This window comes from Charadrius vociferus, unplaced genomic scaffold (genome assembly GCF_000708025.1).
Source record: "Charadrius vociferus isolate BGI_N301 unplaced genomic scaffold, ASM70802v2 scaffold885, whole genome shotgun sequence".
Classification (NCBI taxonomy): Eukaryota; Metazoa; Chordata; class Aves; order Charadriiformes; family Charadriidae; genus Charadrius; species Charadrius vociferus.
Window position 1 is genome coordinate 817,785 of NW_009648594.1, and position 10,518 is coordinate 828,302.

Sequence of the window (10,518 nt, forward strand, 5' to 3'; positions counted from 1 at the left end):
AAGTTTTAAATGTTTCAAAAAAGATGACAAAAGTGAAGGTATTAAATAAGAAAAACTAAAGTGTACAACCAGTTACAAAAATAAAATTCCTTTTTGGTTAGCAGCAGTCTGATCTGACTCACAATGTGCTAAGTAGGCAAGGTTTCACAAGAAAAAGAAAAGAAAAAAGACCAACTACTCTCAATGAAGCCGCCTCTGCATTAACAGCAGAATAAAAATGGCATAAGATCATTGAAACTGAGATTCATTTCCTGATGAAAAATTCAACAGATAAGTTTCAAGTATGCATGGAAACAGAAATGTAAGACACTTATATGTCTCTTAAAAATACTAACTATACTTTTTGCCTTTCTAGCCCAAATTTCTAAGTTTTCTACTTGTTCCCAATTCCACTTAATTCAAATAAGAAAAATAAGTTTTGTCTACCTTTATAACATGTTCTTCTGTGCACAGTATGCCTTTTAACAACACATAAAAAATCATGGCAGATTTGGTCTCCATGCTGCCAGATGACCCATAATCTCTCTCCTCCCATCTTCTTTCCACTGCTATGTCTTGCTTTCCTTTTATGTCCTTTTGTCTTTTCTACCAGTGGGACTCCCCTCAATCTCTCTCTTCCATCTGAGTAACAAGTGAAGAAGCCTGTTCAGATGTCAGTAGGTATTAATTCCCTGTGCGCCTACAAGAGACACTGCAGCATAGGAAAAGGGTGAAAGGGAACTTCCATGATTGCTACAGACTAGGTCACTAGGGTGAATACATTTGTTTCTGCTGCTTCACCACTGTATTGTCCCAAATTAGGTTCTGCCCCAACCAGAATGAGAAAGAATGGGCAGAAAGGTGATAAAAGCTCCAGAAAAACTGGCAGTTAACTCCTCCAAGGATTTTACCTTGCACTGTGCAAACCAGAAATTAAACCAGTTAATTTTACTTTCTTCCGTAATGGTATCTTCATCTGCTTTTACATTCACTAGTATTATTAAACTATGTTAAGACAGACTGTTTTAAAAGAAACTTGCAAAAGTTGATCTGTGGATATTTCCAAGAGAGAGATTCATGCACATACTGACAAGGCTGCAAAAGATCTTGAAAAAAACAGGTCTAAACTACCAATTTAGTATATTAATTCTTTATAAAGAGAATAACCTTTCACTATTGTGCTGTCCTGAGGTCCTCTCTTAGTTATTCAATGCAGGCTCAAAGTTTAATTTCCTTGTGACTGTCCATGCATTTAATACAAATGAAGCAGTCTTCACAGTCTATTAATCATAGGCCCAATTACAAGAAAGGTCTAATTAGCTATGTCCAAACGTAACTATCAGGTTATTAAGTTAATTAAGAGACATTCTATCTTGCCCTGTTATTGATAATAGTAGCTACACAATAATCACAGGTTTTTCCTTTAACTACATAGACTTCTACAGACTATGGCAGAGCATGCAAAGATTTTGGCTGTATTATGCTCTCGTTTCATGGTTTAAATTAGATGTTTAAAGTAGGTATAGTGAATTGCCCTCAAAAGATGTCTCTCCCTCTCTCTCCTGACCAAAGAGAATAGGTGGCTTAGCTTAAACTACAAGGTTTTGATGGGATGCAGTTCCAAATTAAGACAATTAAATACAGCAGTCTTCACACTGATGTCAAAGGCGATCTTGTCAATGACGAAGTCAAGGGAGCCTAGAGAGCTCCTAGTTGACTAGCCAGTTTATGTCCACTTAAGATAACAAAAATTGCTCTCCAGGCTCCACTGACTGTATTGGCTATATATCCATTGACTACAATGCAGTTTAGACACTTAGAAGACAGGCAGACATCTAAATTTGGGTTTGCTAATCACTTCATAGAGGCTGTAAGTGGAAAAAAAAAAGACATAAAGTTGAGTGAAAACCTGTGGAAGGGAAGTAAGTTTAATAAACTTTTTAGTTGTTGACACACTTTTTTCTTTAGAATTTCGTTCTGATTTGTGCAGTAACAAATCAAAGACATAAATAAAAAAATAAATTAAAAAGTATGTTTCAACATTATTCTTACAGGCTAAAATAAAAGTTTGCAATTCTTAAATGAGAGCAGAAAGGTAAAGATCACTGCTTGTACTGCAAAAGATTATTTTCAGTGGAAATTTGGGAAAAATACCAGCATCCTTCTTTCAGAGAATAACTAGGCTTTAAATATTCTCAAGCAATTCAGAACTAAAAGAAGAAAATCACGTTAAAACTAGAATATAAATGGACTTCAACACATTTAAGCGTTCATGAAGTTATCACGTCTCCCTATGAAATAAATTATTCAACACAAAGCAAACCTCCACATAAACACAATTCACACGCCTGCACCATACTAGTTGTTTCAAACTAACCAAGGTAGAAAAACAGTTGAGAGCAAACCTCTATGGAATTAGTAGTCCCATTCAGCTTGGTTGTGAAAATATTCAGACTTTAACCTGGAATTCACTAAAAAAATTTCAACCAATTATTTCTTTGTTCAAAGCCTCAAGAGTACTCATTCCCACCATTTCAGCTAGCTGTGCAGCTAAATTTAATATCACAGAACTGCAGTACACAGCATGGCACACACCCCACAAAGAAATTACTTTGGACATACAACTAAAGAGGAAGTACAAAGCTGATATGGTGGCCCTGATATTATGGCACAAACAAAATTCCTCTAAAGGTGGCACTGCTAGGGAAATCTACAGTATGGGTCTAGTGGCATAGATAGAATTTTTGGACTCGGAATACTACCATTCTAAGTCTCAAACTGCTTTTTTTTTTCACATCTCAAATCAGGTTGATAACTCTGATATACAAAGTCAGTATGCCTTTGGACCATACTGCGAGAATAATAAGAGGGAGTCTGAAAACAAACATTGCTTAATAGCTAACAGTTGTCCTTAAATGTTCATCTATTAAATATCTGTACCAATTCAACAACAGAAGACTAATTTGGGGGGCTATGTTAGTAACCATATGTTTAGGGAGACTCTGGAGAGCAGAACGGAACCACCATATTCTTTCCATTATAAACCCTTTGCAAATCATATAATCAGTTCCCTGAATTGGATGAACTAGCCCTATCTGATATAAATGCGACTCATGTATGTAATAGTTCTAAAATATGCATCATTGACCTGACTTAGTGATCCAGAAACAAAAACCTTTTGCATAGATGAAGTCTGGTGGACAATTCTGAAGTTTCACTGAGTAAGCTCATGACAGTTTATCAAACTCCACCATGCACATCATAACGTGCAATAACTACCTGAACCTCTTGCTGTATTTTTTCACTTATATATCCTTTGAGGGTTTTTTTCCTCCTATCTTATCTTTAATATTTCAAATATCATCGTCCCAAATGTATTATACCACTTCTGAGTTCACAAAATAGCTTCAAACACCTTTGCTCCTTGGCTTTATTATTGAAAGATTTCCTTTCTCCCGTTCAATCATTTCAGACAAGCATGCTGTCAAAAGGGAGGTCACTGATACTAGGTTACTCTAAAACATTAACTACTTCTCAGTAAAAGAACAAAAGGGTAAAGACATGCTCTCAGATATGGCAAGCATGTCAACAGTTATCACGTTTTCTCCCACGGTTTTCAAATCACAAAGATTTTCTATGATAGCTTACACTTCTTTCAGCAGTCCTGTATCTCTGCATAACAATCTCACGTTTGTGGAATTATGCCTGCCATATCATTATCTGAACTCAGCAGGGATTTATCAGACAAGGGTAGTTTGCGTTATGGCAGAAACACTGGAAGGTTTCCCCAAAGCATAATTCAGAAATCTTCCTCAGTTTCCACCCACTCTATAAACTAGTGGAAATTCTACCCTGAAGGCGAGGCATTTCACAGTTCAACCAAGAGAAAATGAAAACTAGTGGCTTTCTGAAAGGACTGTAGGATTTACATCGAAAGGAATAATCACAGATAAAGGCTAGGAAAGACTATTACAACCTGGACTGATTTCCTTAAATTATAGCCATAAAACAACACTGACTGCACATCGCTGCCTTTCCTAAAAGCAAACTCAACAGGCTAGAGCTGATCTTTCTCTGATTAGCTGAACTAATTTCAAGGTCTAATTTCCAATTTCAAGGTCTAAGGTGAAGCCACTTGTTCCTCTGTGTTCAATGATTCATTACTGTAACTGTTAAAAAAAATTCGCATCATATTTCCAGTTTAAACTTCACTGACTTAGCTTCTACATACCTGGCACAAACATTTTTTTCTGAGGGAGGGTGATACTCGAAAGTAAAGCAGTAGCCATTTTTGTGGCTACCTCTGATGGGTTGACCCCAGCCCACAGCTAAGCACCCACAAGCCGCTTACTCACTCACACCCCCAGAGGGATGGGGGAGAGAATGGGAAGAGCAAAACCAAGAAAAATTCATGGGTCAAGATAAAGACAGTTTAATAAGCAAAGGGAAGAGAAAAAAACCAAACCAACTGATGCCAAGGCAATCACTCACCACCTCCCACTGCCTAGCCAGTCTCCAAGCAATGGCTACTTCAGAAAATTTAGCCCCCAGCTTTTATTGCTGAGCATGACATTATATGGTAAGGAGTATCTCTTTGCCCAGGTTGGGTCAGCTGTCCCAGCTGTGTCCCCTCCCAGCCTGCTCGCGGGTGGGCAGAGTGAGGAACAGGGAAGGCCTTAACCCTGTGCAAGTACTGTTCCGCAACAGCTGAAAGATTGTTGTGTTATCAACACTGTTTTAGTCACAAATCTGAAACACAGCACCATATGGGCTGCTATGAAGAAAATCAACTCCATCCCAGCCAGACCCAGTATACTACCACTACAGTAATGGTTATTAAGGGTTTATGATTGGTGATCAGAAAGAGTAGGCTGTACATGAAAAAAAACCAATTGGTATATTAAGGGATTGACTCTGGAAGGAACTTAAGCTTAGATATTTTCTATGCATGAGAAGTAAATAATTATAAGGCCAGGTGCATGCTTAAAATGCCTTGATGAATTAGATCAGTGCTGTGTGACTGAAGAATTGCAAGCATTTCCTTCCTTCCAGGAGCCTACCCCAAAAAACATGAGGTCTTTTTTAGAATCTAACTATGCAAATATTTTGAAGATCGATGGAAGTCCTTTAAATTGCATCCCACAGAAAATTTGGACGATACACATTTTCAAAATGTGTGCAGCAACCAACCACACCTCTCAAGTGCTTTTTCCCCCCCCTCTGGACCGCTTACCCCAGTAAAGTTAAAAAATGTAAATACATGTTTCCAAATTAGATCACACTATAGATATATTACTGATATATTACCAGAAAAAAAAGTTATCAGAAATACATGTTGCACATTTATCACTGCTCAAGCTTTTTTTCTAGTTCCTAGTCTCACAGTTCAGGGGAATTAAACTGATTGATTTGTCAGTGCTTAAAGAAAATTACTATGCAAGACATGATTTTATACCTTTTTTTTTTTTCCCAGTTACAGTCATATTGTAATATCTAAAAGCACAATACCAGAAGTATGACATTGATAAATTTGGCCTAGGAATTAAGAGTCCCACTTTCTTACTACTTAAAATCCCAGATTTCAACACGGTTACTCTTACTTTTTCCAACAGAAGACAGAAGGCACCTGTATCTGGAGTTGGGCAACAAGTGATGATTTAGTGTAAAGCTGGTGAAAGTCCTGATCCTACCTAAACTCAAAAGCAAGGTGCACACCCATCCCACCCGTTGCCTGAACCCATGTTACCACCAGCAAAGAGCAGTCCTGGCTATAGTGCAGAAGTAACATCCCCTAATCTCCCCGATTGCTTCACTGCACTGGTAGCTACAAGGTGAGCACTGGGGTTCGTTTCACCAACAGTGGCATAGCCTCAAAGAAAGCACTGTCAAATCAATTTTTACAGTAAACTCTTCAGAGCCACAAGTTTGATAGCCTGGTGCTGTGCTCCTCTCTCCCCCATTTCACATGGCTTGCTACTACTCTTCTGTCTATTGCACACATAAAGCATATACAACTGAATAATAAGATTACATTTCTGTAGATAACCACTAAGTGTCTAGTGACAGCATGAATCTAATATGCTTGCGCTAGTGTCACTGCCTTCAATTGCTCCCATGTACTTCCAGTTGAGGCCAGTTGCCAATACGTTGCTAACAGCACAAGCAACTGGAAGAGAAAAGCCGACTTCCAAAAAGCTTAAGGCTCAGCCACACCCCAAATAAATTCATAGCGTAAGTTAAGACTATTTTCTAACACCAAGAGTTTCAGCACCACTGAATTTCACAGTATTGAATTTTACTAGTACTGAAAGTATCAGGCTAACTCAGAAAAATGGTCAATGAAACATTTCAAAGCAATCTGAATTAAGTAACTTAAAAATAGGGCTTAAGCACAATAATTTAAATTCCTTACAGGAATAGGATTTCTGATCTCATGCAGAAAAAATACATACACATGGGGAGAAAATGTGCATAGCTGGAAATATTTAATACAGTCAGTACTTTTATTATTCTTACGGGTATCAATGCAAAAAAAAATTTCCAGTGTTTTTCATATATTCAAGAGAATACATTCATTGTCATTGTAATGACCAGACAACTGAGGTAAATGTTAATTCATATACTCATTAATGTATTCATAATATGCATTTATTTGCTGTAAAATTACATTAACATAACTCTGATATTACAGGCTGTGATGTACCTTAGAAGTTAGAAATGCATGTAGTCCAAGGATTTTCCCAGTAAGCCAGTCAAGTTTATAACATTTACACGTAACAAAATAGCTCTTCATATATATGAAATATTGACATTCAAAATTAACAATCTAAATTTTCTCCACCTCATTTTTCATCCTTTAAAAGCCTGTCAAAACTAGTTCTATAACAAAAACTGGTGGTGAGTAGTCACATTAGAAGGCCTGATATTTTACTCAGACAACTTCCCCTGTGGATAGCAGTACTGGAGTGAAGAAAAAAATGACAATATGACAGTTACATGACAACAGTTAACATAAAAAAAAAAAAATATATATATGCTTAAAAGCATCTCCTTTTTTTTTTTTTTCTTTCCACATTTCTATTTTAAAAACTAGTAATTGTATGCCAAACCACGGCACTCGAGGAAGAACACCAGCAGGAGCAGAGCTTTTCCAAACAGCGACTTCCCAAAGAAGTTACGGCGATTCATTTAACACCGTGTACCACTAGACTCATTTCCCCCTGGGAACTGTTTGGCAGTCACCCACATAGCAGAAGAGCGCACTCAGGACTCTTTGGGTGAGCTGTGGACACACAGTTTCCAAATCCTTCATCATCCAACTCAACTCGGTCATGCAGCTTTGCCTACTCATTAGTTTCAGCATAGCAGGCACACTATCAGCCACCAAATGCTCATTTATCCACAGCATAATTTACCAGTACGCATGTGGAAGACTTCTGAGGCTGATCCCACACATGAACGAACGAGTCAATAAAACAACAGAAAACTAAATCAGCAATAATATACCTAGCATAAAGATATTAACATGAATACAAATATTTGGAAGTGCAAGTGAAAAACCTGAACTCCAGGGTCACAGACCTAAGGCTTTAAATCATTGAATCTCATCAGACATCTCTCCTAGATATGTGTGTGTATATGTCTATGTACAGCGATTTCCAGTATTTAAGTAGTCTGTGGTTCTAGAAAAAGAAATTCTAGTTTTATTGGAATGTTCACAGTACAAACTTGAGCACACCACTTCAGACCTTCTGGGCTATTTTGGGGCTGTCACCCTGTTCAGACTTTGGACTGATGTTCAAATCCTATCACTTGCATGATGTTCCTTAGGTGGTGAATTTACTATGCGAACAGTTTTGAAATTACCCTTTGGAAAAAGATACTAGAATCATATACTAGCCATAAATTTAGAATTAGAAATTATGTTTTCATCTGCTAACATATCCACTTTTTTAATTAAGTCCCTTATAATAAACTTTTTTCTAAAGTATAAGCACAATCTAATGGATGGTTTTAATCTAACGGATTTATTTTTGAGTATGGCTTATTACAAAAGAGAGTGAGTGAATCTGTTTAATTTTCAGTTCAATCATTTAAAATTAAATTTAAAGGTTTTGTTACCAGAGTTCAAATAATTATTTGAAAGACTGTGGGGTTATGCATGATTGTACTAGGAACACTATGGGCCAATAAAAAGAATAAATCAGTATCTAAACTGAGAGTTAAGGAAAATTTAGTTACCCAAAACTGAAACTGCATCTTCACAATCTCTGTAGTATCGATACCATCAGCTTGACTTGGAAATACTCCAGGTACATAAACTGTAAGTGAACCTTTGTGATCTGATACACCTCAGGAATGAGCCTATTTTATGCAAACACTTCAGGATCAAACAAAGTCAATCACGGGAAAGTGACCAGAATGCAAGATTACTTTTCCAAAGTAGCTGCCTGAATAACCATGCTACAGCCTGCTGACACTCACCTGCAAGGAAGTGGGAGATGCAAGACTAATCCCTGCACACTGAACACAGGATCTTACAGTCCCTGAGCAAGTGAGCAGAAGAGGGATTCTGTTACCATCTCTTCTGAGCAGATTTTCTAGAGTGGCCTAAATGCTCTAAAAAAACCCCAAAAAAACACAAAACAAAAAACCCCAACCCTGAGTAATTAAGTTTTTTCCTTCTTAGTAAGACTTCAGGTGGTGCTTTCACATGCAAATAGAATGCAATACATGGGGAAAAATGCTATGAAATATAATGAGAATACCGCCTGTGAATAGGCAATGCTGGACTGCATGAGATTGCAAGTGGGAAGTACATATGAGCAATAGTTTAACATGAACAAAATCCACACCTCTGTTGCATACAAAGTTGTGGCTAGTAGCCTCAGTTATAGGAAGAGAGGTGATAATGACATTGGACTTCAGGTTTCTGAATAGGACTGAATTCACATAGATTAATTTGAGCTTCTCAAAGTTAGACATCTGTTAAGTATAAAAGATTACAAATTTTTATAGATTTAAAAAATACATTTACCATGTTTAAATCTCAGGTTTAAAGTTAAAGATTTAATGACATGAAAAAGAATTTAGGGCACTAAGGGATCATCTGTCCATATAATACTCTTTGGATGTAAAAAGTTGCAGAGATTAGTAAATCAGGTGCTAGAGAAAATCACAAGAGACTTCTTAGGAAAGAAAAACTTACAAGAGACTTCTAAGGAAATCAGAAACTTCCCAGCAACAAGTCTTTCAGATGCTGCAAAACCTGATGAAGAGTAGACAGACTGGCACCTGAGATTCCTGAGAGGTCTGATGGAGTTGGTGTTCTCTGACTGTGCCTAACAGCATGCCCAGTATGAGACCTCTCACAAATAAAGTAAAGTCTATACCTGCCAGCTGCATATGAGATCTGGTTCTCACTCAGGATACTGGAATCTAGATACAATAAAAGGCTACAATCAGCCTGAGAAGACTGAAACTGACATCCCTCATCACACAGGATACTGTCTTAAATTCAAGGCTACAATGGGAAAGGGGAAAGAAACTTTCTAAGCTGCCTGATAAACCTATGCTACTGCACAGTAAGATAGACAGACAGGCAGATAGATAATTCAGGCAGTGACATAAGAGGGAGCACAATTTGACAATCCAGTGGCTAGGATTAAGCAGCATTTCGATAAAATACAGACACAGTCCTTTGACACTGTGGAGAGCTGCTTCACTTCTAGCCACGCTTGAGAAGAAAACAGGGAACTGTTATCTCTGAAACACGGCTGGCATCATTCCTCAGGGAAGTATTCAGATCACTGCGTTCATGTGCACAGCAACACCTGCTTTCAACTCCCGCTTGACACTCTAAACCTGGCTAATATTTCAGACATTTCTCTATGGGTGAGTTCTTGCTTAGTATAGGGGTTTCTGGATCACCATGCTGAGACACATACAACTACCCATGCAGTGTTTCGACCTAACAGTGCAACTAACTTGGCTTGTAACTAAATGCACATTGTTCCTTGGATCACACCCTCAGTGATTCTTTCTTTGTTGCCTTCCTTACAAAGGGATTCTTGAGATATACCATAACTGCAATCACAGAAATAGGAACATTAAGGTATCTCTTTAAGTTAGCATCACTTTTGCAGGACAAAATCCCATTCAGACATTAAAGTGCTATTTTCAATGAAGCCTTGGCCTGATGCTCATGCCACAAAATGAAGTCTGCCTCTGGAAACCACTGCTCGGATGTCTTCCATGGGTTTCATCAGCACGTTGCAACTAATACGTAACATATAAACCACAGGATAATAGACATGATGAAGCTGCAGACAGTAAAGCCCATGTTGGCAGAAAAATTAAAACTCAGAGCTATCAGGTGTCCATTAGCAGACTGCTCTGACAGCTTTTGGAACAAGGCACTGTAGATCATGCATTACCTGTAAAAGGCAAATCAGTATTACATTTTCTGTAGAAAAAGGATAGAAGCAATTGAATTACTACATTGCATTCGCTCAAGTTGTACAGAAAGATAAATATGTC